We start from the raw sequence: 26,923 nt of genomic DNA, 5'->3' as shown, positions 1-26,923 counted from the left end.
CAGCTGAACAGGACAAGAAACCTGAGAAAGTGAGGAATAAAAAGAACAAAGGACTGACTACGACACGGAAAGAACAATGGGAGGAGCGGTAAAGATCAAGGAAATTAAAGGCCTCTGTTAGATTGGACGTTTGAAGTTAAATACCATTAAAATAAATAAATTAAAAGAAAACCGGCAAGGCGGAATTGGGGAGAAATCTGGCCATGGACTTGAGACCTCCAGGCTGACAACATATAGACTGATGGACATGGGAATTCAAACTGGGGAAGGGGGGGGGGAGATTTGGAATCCAAAGGCGGTGTAACCATTTTTTGAATCTTTTTATATCTTTTATCTTCTATTTCTTTATATAAATTTTGTATATCATTTTATTTTGATCGGGCGTGGCTAAAAAAAAGGGAATTCGTGGAAGGAAACTGGGGTGGATCTTGGGGAAAATTTTTTTTCTGTTAATGATGTGGGATGGTGGTAAGATTGTATAATTCAAATTGGATAGTGGGTTAAACAAATTAAGTTTTAAACTGGGAGTGAGAGCTTGTAGAACCAAATTAATGAAAGGGGAATACAGTTGGGAGGGGGAGGGGGGAGTCCCAAAAAGTAGGCAATGAAAGTAAGGTCTTAAGTATATTCTATCTTTTTTCCCCTTTTTTTTCTTTTTTGTATTTCTATATTTTTGGAAACTTTAATAAATATGATTTTTTTTAAAAAAAAAATAAGGCAGCATTTCTTTTGCACACTTGTGATGCGGTAAGATTCAATTAATACAGTGCAACTTATTTCCTAGGAAATATGAACAGAGGTGTACATGGTAGGACCCTTCTTTCTCCCAGACTTCTTTACTTTACAGGAGAAGCTGTGATGTGTTGGTCCTGCACCCTCCCCTGTATCCCTGTCCTCTGCTCCTCCTTGTGGATTAGAGGACAAAGGTGCGCTGTAAGGAGTCTGCTGTGCTTTGTAGCCCCCCCTCCCAGTCTCACACAAGGTAAAACCTTGCACATGAGTGAGCCTGTCCCTTGTTGTTATGCTCTTCATGTGGGGATAGTTTGGAATCCAAAACAGGACTAGAGCATTGCCCTTTTCCTCAGAGAAAGAAATCAAAGCTATACACAAATATCAGTCATTGCTTTTCTGGAAATGAGAAAGAGACAGAAGCAGGCAATATTACTCACCTCCAATAAGACTATAATAATAAATGCACTTGGTCTCATTGGCAAGGCAGCTGACATACCCCTCACGTGGGCAACTTTTATTCTTTGGTTTAATAAAATCAGTGGTCTTGAAGCAGGCTGGGCACTGAAGACCATTCGGGGAAAGATCTTCACGTGAAGGAACTAGCATAATAAAAAGCTACAGTCAGCATATGGATACACCTCATTCCCCATTCTCTTTATTGTACTTTTGATTTCTTTCATGCCTTCTAGTAGCTGCTAACACAAGCTGGACAGGCTACCTCCACATTATGTCCTGCATTGATGATGATGATGATATCAATAATAATTATTATTTATTTCCATCCTGCTCATCTGGCTGGGTTTCCCTAGCCACTCTGGGTGGCTTTCAAAAGAACATTAAAAACAGAATAAAACTTCACATCTTATGGGAGGGCATTCCACAGGGCGCCATTACGGAAAAGGCCCTCTGTCTTGTTCCCTGTAACCTTACTTCTCACAGTGAGGGAACCATCAGAAGGCCATTGATGCTGGACCTCAGTGTCCGTGCTGAAGGATGGAGGTGGAGACACTACTTCAGGTATACTGGGCCGAGGCCGTTTAGGACTTTAAGGTCAGCACCAAAACTTTAAATTGTGCTTGGAAACGTACTGGGAGCCAATGTAGGTCTTTCAAGTGTTATATGTTCTCAGTGGCCACTCCCAGTCACCAGTCTAGCTGCTGCATTCTGAATTAGTTGCAGTTTCCGCATAGGACCACATAGAGCATGTTGCAGTAATCTAAGCGGAAGATAACTAGAGCATGCACCACTCTGGCGAGACAGTCTGCGGGGAGGTAGGGTTTCAGCCTGCATACCAGATTTGACCTGTGCCTCCATGGACAGCTGGGAGTCCAAAATGAATCCCAGGATGCGCACCTGGTCCTTCAGGGGCACAGTTACCGCATTCAGAACTCCACACCCGCCTGCCCCCTGTTTCACCAAAACAGTACTTCTGTCTTGTTAGGCTTCAACCTCAATCTATTAGCCATCATCTATCCTCAAACCACTTCCAGGCACTCACACAGGACCTTCACCTGGTCAGATTTTAAGAGAGAGGTAGAGCTGGGTATCATCTGCATACTGATGAACACTCAGCCCAAACTCCCTGATGATCTATCCCAGCGGCTTCATATAGATAATATAGGCATGGGGGAGAGGACAGAACCCTGAGGCACCCCACAAGTGAGAACCCCTCTATATTGTCCAGAAGGATGCTATGGTCAATGGTGTCAAAACCCGCTAAGAGATCCAGCAGAACTAGGAAACAACTTTCACCCTTGTTCCTAACCTGCTGGAGATCATCGACCAGCTTGACCAAGGCGGTTACCATCCCATGATGAGGCCTGAATTCCAATTAGAAGGGATCCAAATGGTCCATATCCTTTGGACATGCATGGAGTTGTTCAGCAATCATCCGCTCAATCACCTTGCCCAAGAAGATTTGAGACTGGGCAATAGTTGGCTATATCAGCTGGGTCCAGAGAATTGTTTTTAATAAGGGGTCTAATGAGTACCTCTTTCAGTGGGGCTGGGAAGACTCCCTTACAGAGGGAAGCATTCACCACCCTGCAGAGCCCATCGCCCAGCCCTTCCCGGCTCAATTTTAAGGAGACAGGTGGTTGGTTTCACTCATCCAAGCATCCTGTCCACATCCTCGGAGGTAACAGATTGGAATTTATCCCATGCAACTAGACTAAACGGGACTCCTGCACTCTCCCACCCCAGCCCTACTCACATGGTTGGAGTCTACCTCTTTCTGAATCCAAGCAACTTTATCTCCCCCTATTGCCCAGCTTCCAGAATATGCACTCATAAAACTGGGTTTTCCCAATAGAATGCCTGGTCCAAGCTATTGACTTCCTAAAAATCACTGCAACCCCCTCTCACCGCCCACATGACATAGGTTGCTGTGCCTAAAGGAAACCTGGTGGACAAGCAGCAGCAAGCAGAGGCCCATCTGCTTCATCCAACCAAGTCTCTGTCACACATGCCAGGTCAAGTCCCTCATTCATGATCAAGTCATGGATGGCAGTGGTGTTATGAATCTTTGACAGGGCATTGCACAGCAGCACCTTCAGGTCATGTGGGTCTCCCTTGCTGATTCCAATATTCTTCTGGGGAAGACCAGACCCAGAGGCAGAGGTAGTCTTCAAAGCCCCCTCGGTATTGACATGGTCTGGCCTTTAGCGTAACTCCTCCTCCTACCCGTGATCACAGAGATCGGGCATCCCAGAGAATCCTCCCCTGTGAAACCTGCCCCAGACATTCGGTTGGCTAGGGCCCACTCCCAGGCAGCCCTAACCCTCATTTCCATCAACTTTGAAGAACAGACATATCTGCTGAGCATTTATAAAAAATATTGTTGTGTTTCACCTTTTATCATGCACACTACTGTTTTGTGGATTTTCTGGAGTTCTCACTTGGTAGCAGTGTATCAGACAAGGTCTCTGCTTTCTGATTCTAACTCTCTGTATCTGAATGTACAGACAGCTGCATTCTCTTGGAGGTAAACTCTAACTCTCTCTCTCTCTCTCTCTCTCTCTCTCTCTCTCTGTGTGTGTGTGTGTGTGTGTTTGTGTGTAAGGAAGGAGTGGGCATGTCCAGAATCCACATGGGGGAGAGTGATTCCCAGATTTTCCGGATTTCTACTTCTCTTCCTTCAGTCCCACCAACTGCTTGTTTGAAATGTGACAGATGTATGTAAGGAGGTGATCATCTACTCCACCCATTACAGAGTCATGGATGAACCACCAGTACTTCTTAGACCCTTGTAACCTGCATCTGAATGGACCAAAAGACAGATTTCTATACTTTTCTTGTAACTCAGTGGCACTTATATAATTGGTTCATACAGTGGTTTTTTTCTAGAAAAACGGGGGCTGGAATTGTGTTTGGCGCCTGCTATAGCCATTGAGACTAGCCTATCCATATGTTTAGGCAGTAGATGCATGTTTTAATATGCTTTTATTCTATTGTAATTTTAACTTTTTGGATTTTTTTTTTTTTTTACAATCCAGGATTGTATAAATTTAATTAAAAAAATAAAGTGATATGCCAAAGGATTTCTAACACTTCTACATATGTCTACTAAGAATTTATTCCAAGTGAAACGGCCTTGAAATGGCACAATTACATTGCTCACTTCAAGGGTGGCAAACTGATTATCAACCCCGCGGGGAGACCCCTGTCAATGGCTTACTGGCCCAAATGCTCTGACACTGAGCCCCCTCTGCTGGAGATGGGTGGCTTTGGGTAGGAGGCAGTAGGGTTCCTGGTTCCTGTCATAGCCTAGTGCCTCCTTCCCCAAGCCCAGGTAGCATTTGCTCAACTTTGGTCAGGAGGCATGATGCTCTGACAGGGTCTGAGAGTGCTCCCACTACCTCCCCAAAGCCCACCTGTATTTGGGTTGGAGGCAGCAAGTTCCAAGATCCTGTCTCAGACTCATGCCTGCTTTCCCAAGCTTGGGAAGAATTTGATCAAGAAAGGAGGTGGTCTGATTGGGTTCCCAAGGGCCTCCTGCATCCTTCCTCCCAAAATGTGGCAGAACTATGTTCCAGCATGTTCCGCCAGAAAAACACACTGTTTTTATAAGCCCTTGACCTTCAGAGATGCAGATACTCACGGTGGACAGGTTCCTTATTGCACTCATCTGTTTGGCAGCAGGAGAGCTTCAGCTGGAGGAATTTACCTTGAGCTGCACTGAAGCTGTAATCACCTGTGTGGCAATAACCGGGAAACGAACATCCCCGGTAGGTTACCACTGCATAATCTGGAACTGAAAAGAACAAAAGGAAATAAATCACAAGATACGGAAAATTAAAATAAAAATTGGTTTATTCCCTCCCCTCCAAATATATTTATTTTTAATGATACTTCTCTTTAACTACATTTTTTTTTCCAGTGAGAAACTACATAATGCAGAGTTCTTGAACCAAGAAATGAACCAAAACACAATTCTCCTTCAAAATCCACAATTCTCCAACCAAACAGTGCATACAAATGTGCAAACATTAAGAAAAAACTAGCATAGAAACAGTGGGGGGGTATTTCAATTGTATACTCTGAGTAAGATTTAGCTGAATGCCACTCAGCTATATGAGTTCAAACAACCAACAGAGTTACTTTGTCTTAGGGGAAATCACTTGATTTCTCAGATGGGCATGCAGATGAAGAGAGATCTGGAAGCTGAAACCTCGAATGACCAGTGTTCCAGGAATCATTGTGTGCCGAAATCACAGGATGCTCAGGATAAAAGGATGATGTGGCTGCTCTTGAGCCAGCAATCCCATGAATTGCTCCAAAATTCACAGACAGTTTAGATGTGTGACGTAGTCTTAGCGTCATTGCACTCTGAGTTTCCCACCACCCTCAAGACATTGAAGGCAACAGAGGGTCTCTGAGCATGACTTCATATCACACCTCTTCTTTCACAGGATGTTATTTCAAGTAATGCAAGAAGGAGAGATAGGGTTGCTAGAAACCATTTTTCCATTATAATATCTCATCTGGAACAGGTGGTGTAACAGCAAAGAGAGAAAGAACTTGTGGGTGCCCAAAATGATGCATGCATTGAAATTGTAATAATATATTTAACTGAATACTTTGCCTTATGATTGAAGGCAAACCAAAACCAAACCAGAGTTCACTGCTTCTGGAGTTAAGACAGCGATGGCTAATTTGTGGCCCTAAAGAATTTACTGAACGACAGCTTGCATCATCTCTAGCCAGTTACTATGCTGGCTGAGGTGGATGGGAGTAGTAGTCCAGAAATGTCTAAAGGGCCAAAGGTTAGTTAACCCCAGGCTGATGCATGCCAGGATCTCTCTGATGTGATGCATGTGATGGAAAGGAAAAGGGAATGCCTTTCTGCCTTATGTGACTGAGTATGGGTGCTGAGTGTTGGACTGGAATCTGAGAGGCCAGGGTTCAAATCCCCTCTCAGCCATGAAGCTCACTGGGTGACCTTGGGGAGTCCCTGCCTCTCAGCATAATAAACCTGACATGGTTAAATGCATAAAAGAAGAACCATTTCCTTGGAGAAATTGTGGGCTATAAGGGCAATTAAAAATAGTTAATAATGCTAATTTACACAAGAAAGTCATTCCTTGGGGTGACCAAGAGTAAGTGAGAAAATTCAGCTCACCTATGTTGTTACTCTGAGAACCAGAGAAACAGGTGTCAGTTTGATTGCAGGCTTGGCTCTTGCTCTCTTCGCATGAGGTACTCCTTTCAAAACAGTAGTCACATGTAAGATGTGCCGCTGCAGAAAGAAGATAGAGGTTGGTGGAAGAGATTTCTTGAGATGGTTAAGAAGTATAATGTGGGAGAAGGTGTCCTTCTTCTTAAGCAGGTGTCATGCAGAAGGGAAGATGTGTGTTAGCTGTAATGTTCATATTAATTATTGGGTGCCATATTTAGTCAATGCAACCTTCCCTTCCATAGAATGGCTTCTTAGAGTACCCCTCTATGCACCAGTTGAAAAAAGAAATAGGAAAAGGAACAGAAATATCTCAATCCTGATACATGCCAATGATTTTACACTGTGAACAGCCCTGCTTCATGGTGTGAAAGGAGAACACAGTCAAAAGTAAAAAAAAAGTGCTTAAATCAAGAAACTACAGAAGAAACCTGCTCATTTATTTACCTAGGTGTATTTGTTAGTGAAACCCTCTCTGGGAAGAGTCATATTGAGGCAGTGAAAGTCAAAGCACCAAAAACCAAAGGCACATTGATGAAATTCTATTACAATAAGGGAGGTCAGCTGAATGAAGCTGTCCTAAAGATACTTTGTAGCAAAGTGCTTACTGAAATGCTCTATGGTACTGAAATCTGGGGGTCTGAGTCAAACCTCCTTAAAGATTTTGACACTGTGCAGAATAAAAATGATTTTGAAAGTATACAACCTACTACTAGTAATACCAGCAGCTTTTATTCCTACAGAATCTAGGTAGTCAACAAGTAAGGCAAGAGTGAGATGTCCTCAGTTAAAGTGTGTGTGTGTGTGTGTGTGTGTGTGTGTTTTAAATTGCTTCTATGCCAATGCAACATTTTCCTGTATGGAATTAGGGGCCAAGTTGGTTTTGGTGATTGTTAGGTTTGATCTGAAATCAAGCTAGAATTAAGTTTGTTGGTGTCTCTGATATCTTCTCTCTCTTACATCATTGGTGTTGGTATAGATTAGGGATGTTTGTTCTGTGTTATTTTTGTATACTATTGCTACATTTTTGTTATGGCCTTTGACTTTAAATAAGTGTTAGCTAAGGGACCTGCAACTACTTAGAAATGCCAAGTTTTCCCCTTGGTATCCAAGGGGAAAGAACAAAGCTTTCTAGAGATAGTTATCACATCAAAGGTTTGCCAATCTACTTAAAAATGTCTTTGTTGAGCTCCATCTCCAAGTGAAACCCAGGACAGTCTTGGATGTCTGCTATAACAAGGTCCTGTATTCAGATGCTTTGCATTTCTGATTCACCTCAGGTGGAATTCATGACTCATACCATCTCCTGGTATGCCCCACAGAGGACCTTAAGGTCCATGAATAATCATAGTTTAGAGGTCCCGGGCCCTAAGGAAGTCAGATTATCCTCCACCAGGGCTAGGGCCTTCTCAGTGATGGCTCCGAACTTGGTGGAATGCTCTGTCCCATGAGACCAGGGTCCTGCAGGATTTAACTTCCGCAGGGCCTGTAAGACAGAGCTATTCCACCTGGCTTTCAATTTGAACTTGGTCTGATCTTTCATTCTCCTTCCTCCCCCCCCTCCCCTTTTTATGAAGATTACCCACTCTGGGATCCCACAGCTAATTCCCCCCTGTCTCCTCGCTGGCCCAAATAGGACTAATTTAGCCAGCGAGCCCTGGTGATCTTCTAATGTTTATTGGATGGATTTTCCCCCTAAATTGATTTTTGAATTCTGAATTTATTGTTATTCACGTTTTATAATGTATTTTATGCTGTTTTTGTTGCATCAATTAAGTGTGTTAAATTTGTTGTTAGCCTCCCTGAGCCTGGTTGTTTGAACCAGGAAGGGTGGGGTATAAATATAATAATAATAATAATAATAATAATAATAATAATAATAATAATAATAATAATAATAAATGTGCTCCTTAAATAGAAACTAAGAGATCACTTTCTGAAACCTTTGTTTGTAAAAGCAACCCCCCCAGAAGAAATAGTTAGGTTTCTTTTGTAAGGCAATAATGGCTTTTTAGAATGCCCCTCTATGCACCGACTGAAAAAATTAATAGGAAAAGGATTTAGATAAGATTGCTATAAATTGTTTTGGTGATTGTAAGATTTAATGTGAAATCAAGGTAAAATTAAGCTTGTTGGTTTCTCTGGTATCTTCTCTCCCATACATTATGGATGTTGGCTTATATTATGGATGTCTGATCTGTATTATTTTATTAATACCATTCCTACAAGTTTGTCTTGGCCTTTGGCTAGTGCAATAAAGTTAGGAACTATATGTGAAATGCTCATTGCTGCTCCAGTACTTGAGATTTTCTCACTCACACATCATCTTCCCATTACCTGACTCTTGTCTTCGAAGGGAGCCCGGCTTAGAGAACACTTACTAAGGGTAACGATATTAGAGAAGCAGGTAATGGTTGGTGTGAATGTATATATACACACACACCCAGACACGCACACGCACACACACACAGAGAGAGAGAGAGAGAGAGAGAGAGAGAGAGAGAGAATTACCTTCTAATCAGGGTGGTATATATGGATATTTTAACTATGAGGTATATTTTAATCATTCTGGATTTTAAAAAAGATGCAGATTTCTTTTGTTGCTGTTGTTTTCTAAATAGGACAGAAGCCATTTGGGAATGAAGCAATACATATATTAATGAATAAATAGTAATATATTCTAGATAGAAGGGTTTTCCTAAGTATCCCGGAAACTGTAGCCTTCACTTATTAGTATGGTTAATCAGATTCCTCCATCACACAAATAAATGTTTGCAACTGACTATACATGGTCATCAGGGCTTAAATGCATAAACTCTTGAGTTTACTCTCCTTGGTAAGTCAGCAGACCTCACTCTCTATTATGCTGATATGCTGTCTTCACTCACATTCCTGCCCAAGCAGCAAACATTTCTGGAGTCATCAAAAGATCACAAAAGGAATCCAGTTCTATTGGTTCCTACTTACCTGAAGAAGGCAGGGCCAAGAGGAGGCTCAGAAGTGTTTTCATCATTTTTGAAAGATCAGGAAACTCAGAGATGGACCAGGCAAGAGAACTGATACAGGGAGAGCTTTTACTTGGAGATATTTATAGGCCAAGGATTCATGCTGTGGGCAACACCTGGGAACAAATGGTTCCGTGAGGTTTGGGAGTGGGGGCTGTGTGTTTGCCAAGACGACGCAGAGGGACATAGCGAAATTCAAAGCTCGGTGTTGAAATTGGCTTAAGTGTTTATTTTTTATTTCATTAGTTCTTGCCAGAAACCTCTAAGCATTTTTTTTCTTTATTATTAACGCACAATTTAAATTGTAATGGCACCAAAGAAAGAATCGAGGGATTACAAAGGCAAGGGCAAAACCAAGATGCAACCTGCATAGAAACCCCCCGAAATATCCTCCTCCAAAGGATTCGTCTTCTGAGAAAGAGATAGGTCTGGATATCAGATAGTTCTTGGTAAGACTTGGTAAGACTGTAAGCAAGGGAGTAGCCCTCAGCTGAGAAGACTAGCCCTCAGCCTTCAGCATCTAAGAAAACCCTTAACCCATCATGGCTTCATAGTGCCTTAAGGCAGTGTTCCCCAACCTTGGGTCTCCAGCTGTTTTCAGACTGCAATTCCCACCATCCCTGACCACTGGTCTTGCTAGCAAGGGATGATGGGAGTTGTAGTCCAAAAACAACTGGAAACCCAAGGTTGGGGAACACTGCCTTAAGGTACTGGCGGCTTCAACAAGGAAGACTGATTCTCCTGTCAGGGAAGTGGTAATCCTCCCATAGGGAAAAAGGGAAGATAAGTGGGCTCCTGTGGTTTCTTAATTAAATTTATTTTGGTGTGCAGTTCCTTCAGGAGGTGGATAGAAGGCCAACTTAAAGCCTACTTTACTCCTCACAAGGTAGGCTTCCCCAGTAACATCAGAATTGGAAACCTTAGACTACATTTTCCACATACAATTTGTTTCCTCTGATGAAATTCATGGTTCCTAAATTATAAATTAAAAAGATGCCCTACCGAAATCCCCCCCTTTTTTATCTTGCCCCATTTCTATTCGCCTAATGCAATGGGTATAGAAACATACAATCTTTTCCTTTCAGACATTATTGTTTCATGCAGCAGGACTCCTAGAGGTCTTTCATTTTATTGGTATTCTTTTTTTAAAAAGGATGATGGTTTTCTATTGGAAATTAGGTGCATTTACCATGAGCCATTGCCTTTGCCTTTGCTTTTGTTTTACTTGGTTTCTAACTTGGTTGGAAACAGCATATTTTTTTTTATCATCTTCCAGGCCCCAGAAAAAAGCTCTGCTGAGGTGGTGATACTAGGCACTGCTCAGGGTTATAGACAGGTACCAAGGTTCTGCCATTTCATTTCTCCCTGTTCCAATTGCATCACATTGCTGGCAAAGAGTGAAGATACTTTGAGTCATCTGATCTGCTTGCCTTTAGCCACGTTGCCTTTAACTGAATAAAACTGGATGTTTTGTAACAACATCATCTTTATGCATTATATTTCTCTATTAACTGGAAACCTTCTTTATTTTCTGATACCTGAACCATTTTTAACAATGTATATTTTATTGGCTTTTATAAATGTATAACAAAGAAACAACAACACTAAGCAGCTACACAAAAGCAGAATACAACACCCTTTCTGCAATCTCTCCAGCTACCACATAAATATCCATATTTTTAAAACATTTGTTCTCCTTTTAAATTTTCAACAAAATTCTTCTATGTTATTTCATCAGCCTTGTATGCAAGCATCCATCCAGAGTGTGCCCATCTCCAACTTAAGCATCAAACAGGTGACGACATCCAGATTTGTGATGATTCTCTTGATAGCACATTGCTTAGTTGCTTTTAGCTAGGATATGAAGTAAATGGCCACAGGATGGCATAAAATGCATCCGTTGTTTCTTTCTTTTCAGCACTGTTACATTATGGTTTATTTTATCAGTTATATTCAATATTCATACATTTTCATACATTTGGTCTCGTCCCCAAGCATGTAATTAACTCAACATTTGGACAACCAATAATCTTGATGCATCATGGAAGTATAGAAAGTGATCTGTTTTCTTAAGAGACTTCTTAAACCATGTAAAGTATGAAAGGAAACACAACTGTGGGGTAAAATCAATTTGTTCCATAGACTGTGGTTCTCAACCTGTGGATCCCCAGATGTCATTGGACTACAACTCCCATCATCCCTGACCACAGATCATGCTGGCTATGAATAATGGGGGTTGTAGTCCAACAACATCTGGGGACCCACAGGTTGAGAAACACTGCCACAGAATATTAAACTTATTGAATATATTTTCCACATAAAGCCAAAAAATGTATTCTGTGGCATCCCCATCTCAAATGGTGGTCTCTCTATAACTGGAATACCTCCACCACATTGACACTATTTCAAAATTAATGGGGGAGAAGTTCACCTAAGCATTACCTGAATATCCAAGGTCCATGGGAAATAGTTTATCGAGGGATTAAGAGATATGTTAACTATGAACCAGTGCCTCCATCTTTTCTCTCACTTGGTGTGGGGTCCAACTTTATTGGGAATACAAAATTAGTTCCATGGCAAAGTTCTGGTCTTCAGGGGCCCAGATAAAAATGTAGCTAAAGCCTAAAGGAACAGCTCAGGTAAGTGCTCATGTGGTAAAGTGGGACATAGTTCAGGGGTACTGATGGGTGCCAGGGACACAGTATTATAATAATTTGGTGGTGGCTGCCCTTAGCCACACTGTTTTGAATGGAACCAAGCTAATGCCTTACAGCAGCTTCGAACCCAGTCTTCAGTGTGAATCTCATCCATATGTCCTTAATCTGGAGCTATTCAAAAACAGGCTGCACTGTCATCTGTTGGGGATTCTCTAATATTGGCTTTTCTGCCTTGGATAGGCACATAAAACGTACATGGTTCTACAGGGGTGGATGTGGAGTTATTGATAAATGTTTGAAGGCACAGATCAACAACACAAGCATGTGAGAAAAACGCCTTAAAATGAAATTATGAAAATGAAATAACAAGGCTTGTGATTGTAACACTTTGCTGCCACTCATAAAAGCAGATGATATGCACCACACTGTTCCATGTGACATTAACTGCTGTGCAGCACTACAAAAGGTCTTAAGCAAACAAAACAAAGGAGAAGAAAGAGCAAAGAAAACAATAACACCCAAACTCCAAAGAGTCCAATGAGGACTGAGCATGTCAGTAGCTCCAGAATGTTGTGTGTCAGTTGAACTAGAAAGATGTAAAGTGGGGCAGTGGGGGGAGGAGAGAATGGCCTTCCTGAGGAAGAGCAGCACTGCCAATGTTTTGTTGCTGGTCTCATTTGTGTATTTATATACATGACAGCATGCTTCTTGCAAACATATGCAGATTTCTGGCTGTCCTAGGGAAATAGGGTGGGTTGTCATGAAAGGTACACCTCTGGAAATGCCCAGCTTTGCACAACTGTTAAAGGTTAAAGAGCTCAGTTTTAGCCTAGATTATGTTTGTTCATGAAAGAGAGCATACAGAGAGTTCAATTATAAAAAAAAAAAATCCTTCCTGTAGCACCTTAAAGACCAACTAAGTTAGTTCTTGGTATAAGCTTTCGTGTGCATGCACACTTCTTCAGATACACTGAAACAGAAGTTGCCAGATCCTTCTATATAGTGAGAAGGTGGGGAGGGGTATTACTCAGAAGGGTGGTGGGAATGGAAGATTGGCAGATAGCTGGGATGAGCCTGTTGACGACTCTTAACGACTGTAATAGGTCTTACAGGAAAAGGCAAGGGGTGAGAAGGTGAGAAATGGCTTGGTCATGTATAATGACATAAGAATCCAATGTCTCTGTTCAGACCAGGTCTCTCCATTGTTTTAAGTTTGGTAATGAGTTGCAATTCAGCAGCTTCTCTTTCCAATCTTCAAGTTCAATGTTACTTGAAGATTGAAAGCCATTTTGTAGTTGCAGGACATCTTTCTACTGATCTACTGCAGTGGCAGAGAAGCTTTTCAGACTGGGAAAACATTTATGGGATGACATTCAGCTGCTTAAGTCCAGGTTATGTCAGCAGCATGCAGAAGCTATTATTTTTTCTCAGAAATGCTTTTGAGTGCAACTGCTTGAATTTGGACTGTGGCCATCTTCCAAGATAGTTTAGTTTAAATATTCCTCCAACATGTTGGGTCAAAAGACTTGTCTATGACAGTCTCTCAACAATATGATAACCCTGTTATGTCACCTGGTTTTTCTCTGATTATCATTTTAATTATTTAAAAACTTATCCTCCACTGTCTTATATGATGTATCCATTAATTATGTGGTAAGAAGGTTATATTTCTTAAAATATAACAACCCAAGGCAAATAGACAAGTAATAAGAGGCCCTGGGAAAATCAACCAGAAGTGCCAACCACAAGTCTGGAAATGACTGTGCACAACTTAGACATGCATTGACACACTGAATGGGTGTTCTGATAGTAAGGAAAACATTGTGCATGCAATTAAGTAGCCCAAATGTGGGGATACAAATTAAGTCCCAGAGAAGTCAAGAGCTGGTACAAGAAGATGGTTTGAGTTATGCACTGATCTTCAGGAGGATTGTGAATGTGTTTAGTGACATTCATTGCTGCGAAATGAATGCTGGGAGTGAGTGGAAGAGGGGTCCAGAAATCTACATGGAATGTGCATCCAATTGTATGAACGATCTTTGAATTCCCATGTTATATGTGAGATTTCTGAGAAATTCAAGCCTTCACTTCGATCCCTTCCTATGCTCTACTGATGCAGTTGTTCCTATGTATTGCTCCGAAGCTCGTGGCCCTAATGCCAAGTTGAATATGAAAGACGTGTACTATCTGTCAAAATTACTTTGTGTTTCTGAAAGACAAATGATCTGTTTACAACACTGAATATATGTATTTAATAACTACTATGTGCATGGTGCAGAAGCTTAATTGAACCCATACCTCTGAGGCTGGATGCACTTTATAACAGCTTAATTTGTGCATATAGATTTTTAGGCTGAACCTTAGGCTGAACTGTCCTGGGTCAACATTTTTCAGCATTTTGAGATTGGGTCTCTCTTTTCAGCTTCTCGTGCTTAAGACGCCCCTAGGTGCTTGGTTGCTTTCACAGCAACAGCCACACAGTGCTACTACCCAAGTAAGAAATACAAACCTAAATAAAATACCGCATAGAGGTCTTGAGAATAGCACATCCTATCATGCCATAACAAATGATAATTCACTATTCCTCTGTGTTACACATATGTAGAAAAAATTAAGTATGAGTTCCAAAAGAAAAGAGAAGAAAAAAACAGTGTTAGCTACCCAGATACTAGAATAGTTAAACCAAACCTATTTAATCACTCCCACAAAATTTGCAGTTATATTTTTCTGAAGCACAGTTATGAAAAACCAAAGAAGCTCCTTATCTGTTCCATTTTTCCTTGGTCCATCCCAGATACCCATCAATGCGGTTTTATTTATTTGCTATTTAATTCATAAATTTCATACAGTTTTGAAAAGCCTCCACCCTGTCTTCGACTCATGTGAGCCTGAGACAGGGTGGGGGGTCTGTTAAACTGTTCCTGCCTCCCAACAATGCAGAACACAGTGCCTCATTCGTGAGCCAGAGAGGTGTCAGGGCTTGCTTACCTTGGGGGCAGGAGCAGTATAATGCTCATGTTATGTACTAAGCTTGGATCCTAGAACAATAGGCAAGTAGGATCCTAGAATGCAACAGCTGAGGACCCAGAATGGTGACAGACAACAGCTTCATGCAATTCAGCCGAGCCTCAGGAGACTGGGAAGAATACGCCACCCACTTCCAGTTCCTCCTGGAGGCAAAGGACATCACCGATGCAGCCAAGAAGAGGGTGACCTTCTTCAGTGTCTGTGGAGAAGAAACATTTGAGATCGCCCGAGCCCTCCTCACTCCCGCAAATATTGCAACCGTTACCTACAGCACGATAATGGAATGGCTGAAGGGGCACTTCTCGCCACAGCCCTTGGTGGAAGCATGTCACAACGCCTTCTATGCAAAGCAGCTGATGCCCAGAGAAACCATAACTGTGACCTCCCTCCGCCAGGCTGCCTGGCTCGGCAACTTCAAAGAGCTGGAGAACCTGAGCCAAGATGGCTTCGTGGGTGGCCTGATGGACGAGAAGCTACAGCGGTGCATCAACACCAAGAAGGACCTGAAGTTCCTGATCACCCATATGACATTGGCCGAGATGACAGGCAGAATCCGTGACCAAGGAAAAGAGACGGCGGAAGAAGAATGGAGAAAATTCAAAAGTTATCTTAAGGACTATTATAAACTTAATGAATGTTAGAGTGTTGTGGTTTTCAGGAACAAAGGGATACAGTGATATAAGGTCAGAATACAGAGATGACTAAGATGACAGAGGTTGGAAAGTAATAATTGGGAGTTGCTATAAAATTATGGACATTGGGATGCAGAAAGGGGGGGTATGGGGAAGTCCCAGAAAAGAGGTTTATGAAAATATGTTATGAAATTATACGCGTAGGTTTGTCTTTTTAAGTGTTTGTTTGTTTTCTAAAATTCTGTAAAACTAATAAAAATTTATATATATATAAAAAAAATGAAGTTCCTGATCACCCTAAAGGAGGCTCTAGCTACTGAAGCTGCTGAGAGGTAAGCGCAAGGATTCAAGTCAAACATGTCATCCCAACTGAGGGTCCACCACGAGGAACTCACTGATGACTCAGAATCCAACCGGGAGGATGTGCACCAAGTGCAACAGCACTCACAAGCTGCATGCCCACCAAGACAGCCTCGTCCAAAAGAGGGGAACTGTGCAAGCTGCAGGGAGAGCCATGAGTGGAGGACTTGCCATTTCCGCTATGCAGAATGCCGACAATGCAGAAAAGAGGGACACATCACCCGGGTGTGCCATTCAGCCCCCCGCCTGACATTTCAAACCAGATGGCTGACCAAGAGTCCCAGGCCCTGTGGTCCGATACACCAAGGCAACTCAACGGAGATCACAGACTGTCAGGTATACCAGTTGCCTCTTTCTAATGCAGAAAAATTTTACATCGAGGTACAGATAGAGGGAACCCCGTTTCGCATGGAGCTTGATACAGACTAAACCCTGTCCATAATCTCAGCACGGACATTAAGGAAATTGTTTCCCAGTGCTTAGGCCTGACCCATTCACCCTCTGGGACTTCCAAAAATGCAAAGGTCCCCACGATGGGGGTGGGAACCTTCAGTGTACAATATTGAGGGCAGAAGCGGTGATTGGACTTGATTGTGGTCAAGGCGCCCTACGTTAGCTTACTGGGGTTTGCGTGGTTTGGACCGCTGGGGCTAGCCATCACTGGGGTGAACCGCACCAGCTCCCACGTGGATGTGGACGCCATCTGCAAAGAGTTTCCAGAGGTTTTCGGCGGAGCACTGGGATGATATACTGGTCCCCCGTTGGCCTACAACTAGACCCTGCGGTACGACACATCAGCTTCAAGGCCCGCTGGGTCCTGTTCACCCTTAAACTCTGCATCAATGATGAATTAGACTGGCTCGTAGAGCAAGGAGTGAGTGAGTCGGTGCCTAACGCCCCCTGGTAAATGCCAATCGTCACACCTGCTAAGCTCAAGGGCTCATTCCACATCTGCACAGACTACAAATGTACCATAAACAAGGCCCTTACGGCTCATACATACCCGGTGCCAGTGGTCATCCATGTCCTCACCACCCTGGCGGGGTCTAGGATTTTTGGCAAGCTGGACCTAGCCCAGGCCTATCAGCAGTTGCCAGTGGACTAGGGCACCGCCGAGGTACAGATGATTGTAATTCACAGGGGCGTGTTCCATGTCAAGGGTCTGCAATTTTGTGTCAGTGTGGTGCCAGCCATATTCCAAAATTGAATGGACTCTCTCCTCAAAGGAATTCCCGGCATCACCCTCTTCTTCTATGATGTGTTGGTCATCGGGGCCACGCCGGGGGAGTTTGGGGACTGACTCTGCACCGCCCTGCACCATTTCCAGACTGCCGGCCTCAAGGTGAAGCGGGGCAATTGTCTGCTAGGAGTGCAACAGTTGGATTTTCTAGGATTTACAGTGGACACAGATAGAGTCCACCCAACTGGGGACAAGGTGCAAGATATTCGTGACACCCCGGCAACTAAGTGTAAGGTGGAACTCCAGGCCTTCTTGGGACAATTGAACTTTGACCATGCCTTCCTACCCCACAAGACAGCAGTAGTGGAGCCGCTACACAGATTGCTTGACAAGCGGGACCCTTGTTTGTGGGGGCAGTGCCAGGAAGCTGTGTTTCAAGCAGTCAAAGATCTGCTCGTCTCGAACTCAATCCTGGAGCACTTTGACGAGAGGTTGCAACTTCTGGATGAAAGAGAGGTGCCAGTAGCTTACTTTTCCCAGACCCTCTCCACTGCAGAGGAATTATTCGCAAATAGACAAAGAGGGCCTGGCAATAGTGAAGGGAGTAAAGAAATTTCACGATTTCTTGAATGGGCATGTTGGGATTTTGAATACGTGCAGCTTCACACAGAGTCAGTTAGGAGTTGGCTGACAGCCAAGGCAATGTAAAGGAGTAAAATCTGCCTGGAGATATAAAGGCCTGGAGACAGCTCCAGGATTGGTCAAGCTCTCTCACAGGAATAATGATTTATGGCCTTCTGACTGGAATGTGTTAGTAGAGTGTAGAGCGTAAAGAGTTGAGTGCTAATGTAAGAGTCCTGTGCTGAGAGACCTAGTTAAAGATCCATGCTCCTTTCTGTTCCTGTGAATAGTAACGTGAAGTCCAATGTATATATTAAACACCTATATGTAAGAAGTTACTTGTTCCTGTTTCGTCTATCCTGCCTGCAACCAATTGCTTTCGCGAACTCTGCATATACTCTGCTAAGGTCTGGCTAAGGTCCTGCAACAGGTCAGAAAGTAGCAAAACACCAATATGGTGCCCCTTTACCGTCGTGACAGACCACAAGCCACTGCTTGGCCTATTTGCCCCCAAGAAGCAGACCCCTCAGGTACTGTCACCCCACGTCCTCAGGTCGTCGATTTTCCTCACCAGCTACCAGTATACACTAGTCCACCAAGGGGACTGGGAGTACCGCCTCGCTGCATTTGACTGCCACTGCAATCAATTACGGTGGTGATTCCTGGGGGGGAAACAGCGAGGAGGGCTGGACAGAGGAATCCCAAGGGGATAGCAGAAGGGTGAGGCCCATAGAGCAAGAGAAGCGGGTAAAGGATGCAGAACTAGGAAGTCCAGAAGTGACCCCTGAGGCTTAGCAGCCACAAGAACCAGTTCCACGACTGCGTGGACCAGCAGCACCGGACCCAATGGCTGCATCATAGCTGGCAGCCCCAAAGCAAGAGCCAGAACCAGGAAGCCCTACAAGAGACACCCAAGACCACGACGCATACGTAGGTGACCAGCATACTTCAATGACTAGGAATGCTAACCATCTGGGAGCAATTGGAACTTAGAGAGGAGGGATTTATGTACTAAGCTTGGGTCGTAGAACAACAGACAAGTAGGATCCTAAAATGAAACAACTGATTGGCTTGCAGGAAAAGACCAATTAGGCTCCAGGAAGGAAGCAGAATCAGCCAATCAGACAGGACTCATTGTGTAAATAATGAATATAATAGCCTGAGGTTTGGGGGACAACTCAATCACTGTTTTACAAGCAGCAATAAAGAGCATGAAATCACTCCAGCTGGCGTGCAAGCCAAAGGGACATTGCCGCTTGCTCAGCTGGGGGTGGGAGCCTTTGCACCCTGCAGCTCAGCAGCGCAAAAAAAAGCTGTGTCATTCTTGACTCAGTGAGGTGCTGGGGTGAAGCCACCTCCACTTCCTCAGTGAGAGTGGGGGCAGTTTCAGCCAGGCTCCTTGCGAGGCTGGGTCAAATGCAGCTTGGTGTTTAAAACTGTGATGTATCTCCAGATCCTAATGTGTGGCTGTTGATACATCACAATGTTGAAAATCTGATGTCACCAAACTCTATTCCTTACGGTCCAGTCAAAAAATGAAATGATACATTCAGAAGTTGCACATGAGATAGAGCAGCCCATGGGCAGGGCTACATCCACAAAAAATTGCCATTGTAATAGTAAAGGTAAAGGGACCCCTGACCATTAGGTCCAGTCATGACTGACTCAGGGATTAGACCGCTCATCTCGCTTTATTTGCCGAGGGAGCCGACGTACAGCTTCCGGGTCATGTGGCCAGCATGACTAAGCCGCTTCTGCTGAACCAGAGCAGCTCACGGAAATGCCGTTTACCTTCCCCCCAGAGCGTTACCTTTTTATCTACTTGTACTTTGACGTGCTTTTGAACTGCTAGCTTGGCAGGAGCTGGGACCCAGCAACAGGAGCTCACCCCGGTAATTCAAAATCATCTGGGTGGACTATGAGTATGTGCAACATAGATTTTATGTCACTCTTTCCCGTTTCATATGCTGCCAAACCAAAACACTGTCAAACAAGTATGTAACATCATCAAGCTCTTGGTTACTTTCCTGCAATTAAAAACTTGACAGGGTTTATTTTTTCCCATATAATATGAGAAATTTCTGAATGTATTTCCACCCACCCATAAACTTCTATTCTTGGACAGTCCCACCACAAGTGATGGCATGTCTGCCTCTAACTAAAACCTTTCCTAAACATTGGTGCTATCCAAAAGTAATTTGTACAATTGCTCTGCTATTCTACACCACCTATGTATTAACTTGATGTCCAAGGAACTATGGGAAGTTGCTAAGACATTGATAGATAGAGCAATATATTGATGCTGACGCAGTGCCCCTATGTTTCCTCTAACTCAGTATGGGTCTAACTTGGTTCAAAGAATCATATACTTTTTCTGCTCTTCCAGGCCCCAGATCAAAGTAACCAAGGTCTGGTACAGGTAGCAAAGCTGGACATAGCTCAGGGATATTGAACTGTGCCAGAGACACAGCAGTATGCACTGAATATTGGGCAATGGAGCCAGAGTCATTAGAGTGAGCTTTTATAATTGCCTTCTGGAATATTATTTCTCCTTGTTCCAATTGAACCAAACTTGTTATTTGCACATGCTTAAAGTCCCATATTCAGTGCCAACAGCATTCATATGTTCCACGTCTCTCTAACTAAACGTTGGTGACATCTACGCTCACTGGGAATCTCTCCAAACAAAGCATCCAGGCAGGTTTTCTTATCCTGATAGGAAAGAGAGGTAGAAGCACACAACATGTTTGCAAAAGGCCAGAGCTCCCAAGGAGAATTATTTCAGCGTCAAACTGCCTCTACTATTCTAGTAACTATTCTTAAATTTTGTCAAACCAATTCTGCCATCATTTTACTAACACCTGCTTCTTTGGAAAACAGTTCAGGACTGATTAAAGTACTGCCCATCTCTCCATCCATCTGTTCCCTATGCGTTTAAACTCTTCCTGAGACATTGATGTCAATTTGGCATGACAGTTTTCAAGGTGAAGAAGCCAGATTTATTTCATGTTTGGTTACCATCAGATGCCATTTTAAATAAAAATGTCATGCCAAGCTTTTCCAAACTGCACTGATTACTTCATCGCAAAATTTGGCATGATGGTTTCTGGAGTGAGGAGTGTGTTGTGGTATACATTTGGAAACCATCAGATGCCATTATGAGTCAATATGGCAGACTGAATATTTCCAAAATGCACAGATTTAGACACTTCTAAAGTTATCATCACACAATTTGATGTGATGGTACCAAACACTGATATGCGTGTTTTTGTTTTTGTAAAGTGTTGGATGCCACTTTGAGTCTCTCCCTGTTTCTTCCAATGCCCTCACCCTCCCTTATACTGTGAAGATGAAACGATACTTTGAGTAATTTAATCTTCTGTGTAATTTTGAATTCACAACTGAGTTAATATTGATATACAACTGAAACAATTGGGCATATGGCGCCTATGTGAGATATTTGCATGGTATGTACTCCCAAGTGTCCACAGTTGATCTGTAGATTAAGAGTGACAAAAAAACTTTCTTCTTCTTCTTCTTCTTCTTCTTCTTCTTCTTCTTCTTCTTCTTCTTCTCCTCCTTCTCCTTCTCCTTCTCCTTCTCCTTCTCCTTCTCCTTCTCCTTCTTCTTCTTCTTCTTCTTCTTCTTCTTCTTCTTCTTCCTCTTCTTCTTCTTCTTCTTCTTCTGGATTTGGGGAGGGATACTCAAGGCTACACAGTACCAGCACCTCCCCCCAAATGTTAAAATTGTGGCACTTACTGCAGCAACTTCATGGTGACTACTGGCACCTAATTTTCTTAAAAAGAGAGAGCACTGATGATGGTGATGATTGGCATCTGTCTGTCTCAAGAGACAATTGAGTGCACCTGGACTTAGCAGCTTCATTAGCAGCACCAAAATTACTTCCCCAGGGTGCAAACAGTGGAGTGAGGATGGACGTCCTGGGCTGCCTGAATGACAAGACTCCTCTCCTAACAGATTTGGATATTCCACAAAAGAGGAAGGGTATCTTTTTATATGCGATGGTGGCAGCAAGAGTTTTGATCGCAGCAAAATGGAAGAGTAATGAAATCCCCTCTATTCAAGATTGGATCCAAAAGCTGACAGAATATACTGAATTAGATGGTTTATCAGAAAAAAATAAAGAATAAATCACAACAGGAATTTGTTTCTAAATGGGAGGTTTTTAAAGAATATCTGAAAAATAAATATAGTAGTTTAAATTCTGTTGCAGCATTCGAGGAACTTCAGTAATAGTTGTAAGGTAGATATAAGAAATTAGATTTAATGAGAATAAGTTTAATTATGAAAAAAAATGTGTATTGGCAATAAGTAATATGAATTTGAAGTATGGAATAGACGGGAGGTTGGGTCTTTAGTGTTAAGACCAATAGATGTTTTATTGTTTGCTAAGAATATTATGTGTCTATGGTTATTTTTGTAATTTGTGTATAATTTGGTATTTGTGTTTAAATAAATAAATGCACAATTTGGATAATCAAAAAAATAAAATAAAAAATGACAAGACTCCTCTCTTAGATTCACTGAAATGGTCCAAAAGAAAGCAGAGCAAGACATTTGGCACCAGCTTGGCTGCAGGAGTTGCCATAAGGACTTCCTTATGCCATCCAACTGTCTCATGGACTCCACTCTGGATTTGTGTCGCGTTTATTTCTTAGCCTCCCCCTCCCCCATAAATATATCCCACAAGACAGAGTAGGTTTAGGATCAGAGTATTCCTTCTCCTGGATCAGCTACCTTCTCAGGTTTTAACCACAGCCATCAGACCCTCACTTTCTTCTACAACATGTTTAGGAATCACTTTCTTGCCAGCTGGACCCATGATGGGTTTTGCCCACTCAAACTGATGGAGCCTGTTATCACATGTAAAGAAAGTCCAAACTCACTGAAGGTTTGGGACCCATCAACTACCCTCACTTGGCTTAACCAGCCAGTTCAAGCTGTTCCCAGGATGTGGCATCTGTCAAATGCTGACAGCTTCTATGACCCACAAGGGAGAGTTGAGTGCTGGGTGAGGACCAAAGGTGGACAAACCACCCAAGAAAAACTACCCCCCGAGGCCCTTTCCCTCCACTAACACCTCATATTCGCATTTTTCTCCAAGGAGCTCAAGCTGGCACACATACATATCTCCTCAATTTTTATTTTTTTTTATTGAACTAAAAAAAAATCAAACAAATCAATATGAAAAACCAAAAGATATACAAAACAGCATTGCAGTATATCCAGGAGAGATGTAATATTTACTTGGAAAAGTACTTAAGAACAATGTTGTTGTTGTTTAGTCGTTTAGTCGTGTCCGACTCTTCGTGACCCCATGGACCAGAGCACGCCAGGCACTTCTGTCCTCCACTGCCTCCCGCAGTTTGATCAAACTCATGCTACTTACAAAAGCCAAATTTCACATATACAGTGGTACCTCGAGTTACATACGCTTCAGGTTACAGACTCTGCCAACTCAGAAATGGTGCTTCAGGTTAAGAACTTTGCTTCAGGATGACAACAGAAATCGAGCTCCTGCGGCGGGGCAGCAGCAGGAGGCCCCATTAGCTAAAGTGGTGCTGTAGGTTAAGAACAGTTTCAAGTTAAGTACGGACCTCCAGAAGGAATTAAGTACCCAACCTGAGCTACCGCTGTAGAGGGAGTCCTGGGTACCTGTATTTGCTGCATATATGATAAAATTCCACCCAACAGCAAAGAAATTTTCAGGGTCTTCCAAGCCTTTGATAACAAGTAATTCATGATTTTCAACCAATATTGACCTCCACATAGTTTTAGAAGAAACGCAAATTCTCAAATTCTGTGGAATCTTTTATATGGGGGCAACTGGGGTTCCAGCAGACAACAGAACCAATGCCAAGAATTCAAGAGAGTCAGTCACACCATAACTGTGTTTTTAAAAGTTGTGTAAAAGGTGGAATGGGATCTTTTAATATTTTGGTGTGGGGTTGTTTCCAGGGGGTCTTTTCTTCTCATGAGGTGGCCAAAGTATTGGAGTCTCAGCTTCAGGATCTGTGCTTCCAGTGAGTACTCAGGGCTGATTTCCTTCAGAATTGATAGGTTTGATCTTCTTGCAGTCCAAGGGACTCTCAAGAATCTCCTCCAGCACCATAATTCAAAAGCATCAATTCTTCGGCGATCAGCCTTCTTTATGAGCCAGTGTGGTGTAGTGGTTAAGAGTGGTAGTCTCGTAATCTGGGGAACCGGGTTCGCGTCTCCGCTCCTCCACATGCAGCTGCTGGGTGACCTTGGGCCAGTCACACTTCTTTGAAGTCTCTCAGACCCACTCACCTCACAGAGTGTTTGTTGTGGGGGAGGAAGGGAAAGGAGAATGTTAGCTGCTTTGAGACTCCTTAAAGGGAGTGAAAGGCAGGATATCAAATCCAAACTCTTCTTCTTCTTCTTCTCTTACTTCCATACATCACTACTGGGAAAACCATAGCTTTAACCATGCGGACCTTTGTTGGCAAGGTGATGTCTCTGCTTTTTAAGATGCTGTCTAGGTTTATCATTGCTTTTCTCCCAAGAAGTAGGCATATTTCAACTACTTTATTAACAGTCTATATACAAAGAATCCATTAGCATGTCTGTGCTCTCTCAGCAGCTGTACAAAACAGCATAACACACAGAAGTGAAACTAAACTCTCCAGCAAAACTCCAACATTACTGTGACTTCCTGTCTCACACTCTCAGACACTCACATGATATAAGCTACCAGAGCGCTACTACTGAGCAGCTTGGGTGGATAAAAATCCTAACACTACTTTCCACATCCCAAGAAACCAGGTTTCCTAAGTGTTACCCTCAGGGCCCTTTCCTTCTCCTTTAAATTCATCTGAATGGATTCTTTTCTGTGTCAGTTTCCTGTGGTGGTCCAGCTCTTCCTGGCTCTTGCTTACAACAGTACTATGAAGGCACTCCTGGACACATCCCTCCTCCTGGTCATCCTTTCCCCAGGTGAGTGGAAATCAGACAACTAGCATTCTTTTTTTCCTTTTTCTTTTTACACTAAGCCGCTTCTGGTGAACCAGAGCAGTACACAGAAACACCGTTTACCTTCCTGCCAGAGCGGTACCTATTTATCTACTTGCACTTTGACTTGCTTTTGAACCGCTAGGTTGACAGGAGCAGGGACCGAGCAACAGGAGTTCAACCTGTCGCAGGGATTCGAACCGCCATCATTCTGATCAGCAAGTCCTAGCCTCTGTGGTTTAACCCACAGTGCCACCCGCGTCCCCTAACTAGCATTCTATTCATCATCTCAGAGGAGGTTCAGGATCAGAATTTTCCTTCTCCTGGATCAGCTAGTCAAAGATTTTGTTCATGTTTCCACCCCATAGCTCACCAATACATACATTTGACTGGAAGAATTGGAAGGGTGTAGAATTTATAGTAGACATTGATAAAATTATGCATGTCATATACAGAGTGGTTAGCAAAAATTATTTCTCTCTAGCACTAAAACATATATATTGAATGATACAGGCATCAGGAGAGTTGGACTTAAGATTTGAAAAATGAGAAACTAAATGAAACTGATATGTACAGATTCACCTATAATTAGTCCAGGATCTTGTTCTCACAATGGCCAACTAGTTGACTATGGGAAGCACATAAGCAACACTTACCATATTTTTCGCCCTATTCAATTTCAATTTTCAATTTTATTGCATTAGCTGTGTGGCCATAGCATGATATACATTGAGATAACAACATAAAATAGGGGTGGGGAGGTAAAGGTAGATATCGTCCTGGGTGATTACTTCAACAAAGAAAAAAAGAGAAAGAAAAAAAACTGCTGAGGCTGGAGGAGGACCGTTAAAGGGTCCTTCAGCTCCTCAGATATGTCCTAGCTCGATTGTCCTTGTACAATAAGGCTACTTGGAACTTCGTTCGGTTGTGCGGCGTATCGACTGCAGCTGTGGTGTTAAAGAAGAAGTTGGTGCCGCTTTCCTCTTCATTACACTAAGCAGGAAATTTGCTGTCATCTCGGTAATCCAACAATCAGAATCCTGCAGAAAGAGGGACACTATCCAAGGCTGGATTGGGAGATGAAGCTTATTCATGAGAGGGGTTAAAAACCGAGATCTTTCATCTGTCCAGTTGGGACAGAAGAGCATTACATGTTCCATAGTCTCCAGGGCCGTGTCATTACAAGAGCATGTTCTATTTGCAATGGGAACTCTGGAATAACGACCCGACAGAACTGCTGTAGGAAAACAGTTGAGACGGGCACAAATAAAGGCCCTACGCTTAGCCTCCGAAGAAATTGTGAAGCAGTATAGACCTCACTAACTTTCCATTTTTGGGCTGACGAAACACAGGGCACATATTTTGTATACATAAATAAGCTTTTCTGGCACCTGGGAATTTCAGTTTGGATTATCCCCAAGAAAAAGGACTCTAGGTTTTTGCGGAAAGTAATTTTAAGATAGATGAGTAAAATGAACCATGAAAAGGAAAGCAGGGAAGTCATATGTTACATGGTATTATATAAAATGTTTATTTTGAGATGTATAAACTGAAAAATTAATAAGAATGGTTATAAATGAAAGTCCACCAAACTGATGCATTTAGAATGATTGCTTTAATAAACATGGATGCAAAACTATTCACAGCTGTGATGGTTAAGAGATTAAATGCCTTCATAGGTCAATATATCACCACAGATCAAACAGGATTCATACCCTCAAGAAATACAGCAGACTCTATAAGGAGAGTTCTTGATATAATCTATGACCTGCAGCTCCGAAACACTCCAGGGGCATTAATTTCACTCGATGCCTTTAAAGTGTTTGACAGAGTTGAGTGGACCTATTTGAATCTCTTACTTTCTAAATTAGAATTTGGAGAAAAAATTCTGCACACGATTCAACAAATTTACTCAAAATCTTCAGCTATAATCATGGCAAATGGATATGATGATGCTCCAAGAAACCTCAACAGGGGCACCTGCCAAGGATTCCCTCTGTCACCACTGCTTTTTGCAGTGGCAATAAAGATCTTAGCTATCC

Source organism: Podarcis bocagei (genome assembly GCF_964188305.1).
Source record: "Podarcis bocagei genome assembly, chromosome: 7".
NCBI classification, from domain to species: domain Eukaryota; kingdom Metazoa; phylum Chordata; class Lepidosauria; order Squamata; family Lacertidae; genus Podarcis; species Podarcis bocagei.
This window is presented reverse-complemented; position numbering follows the sequence as displayed.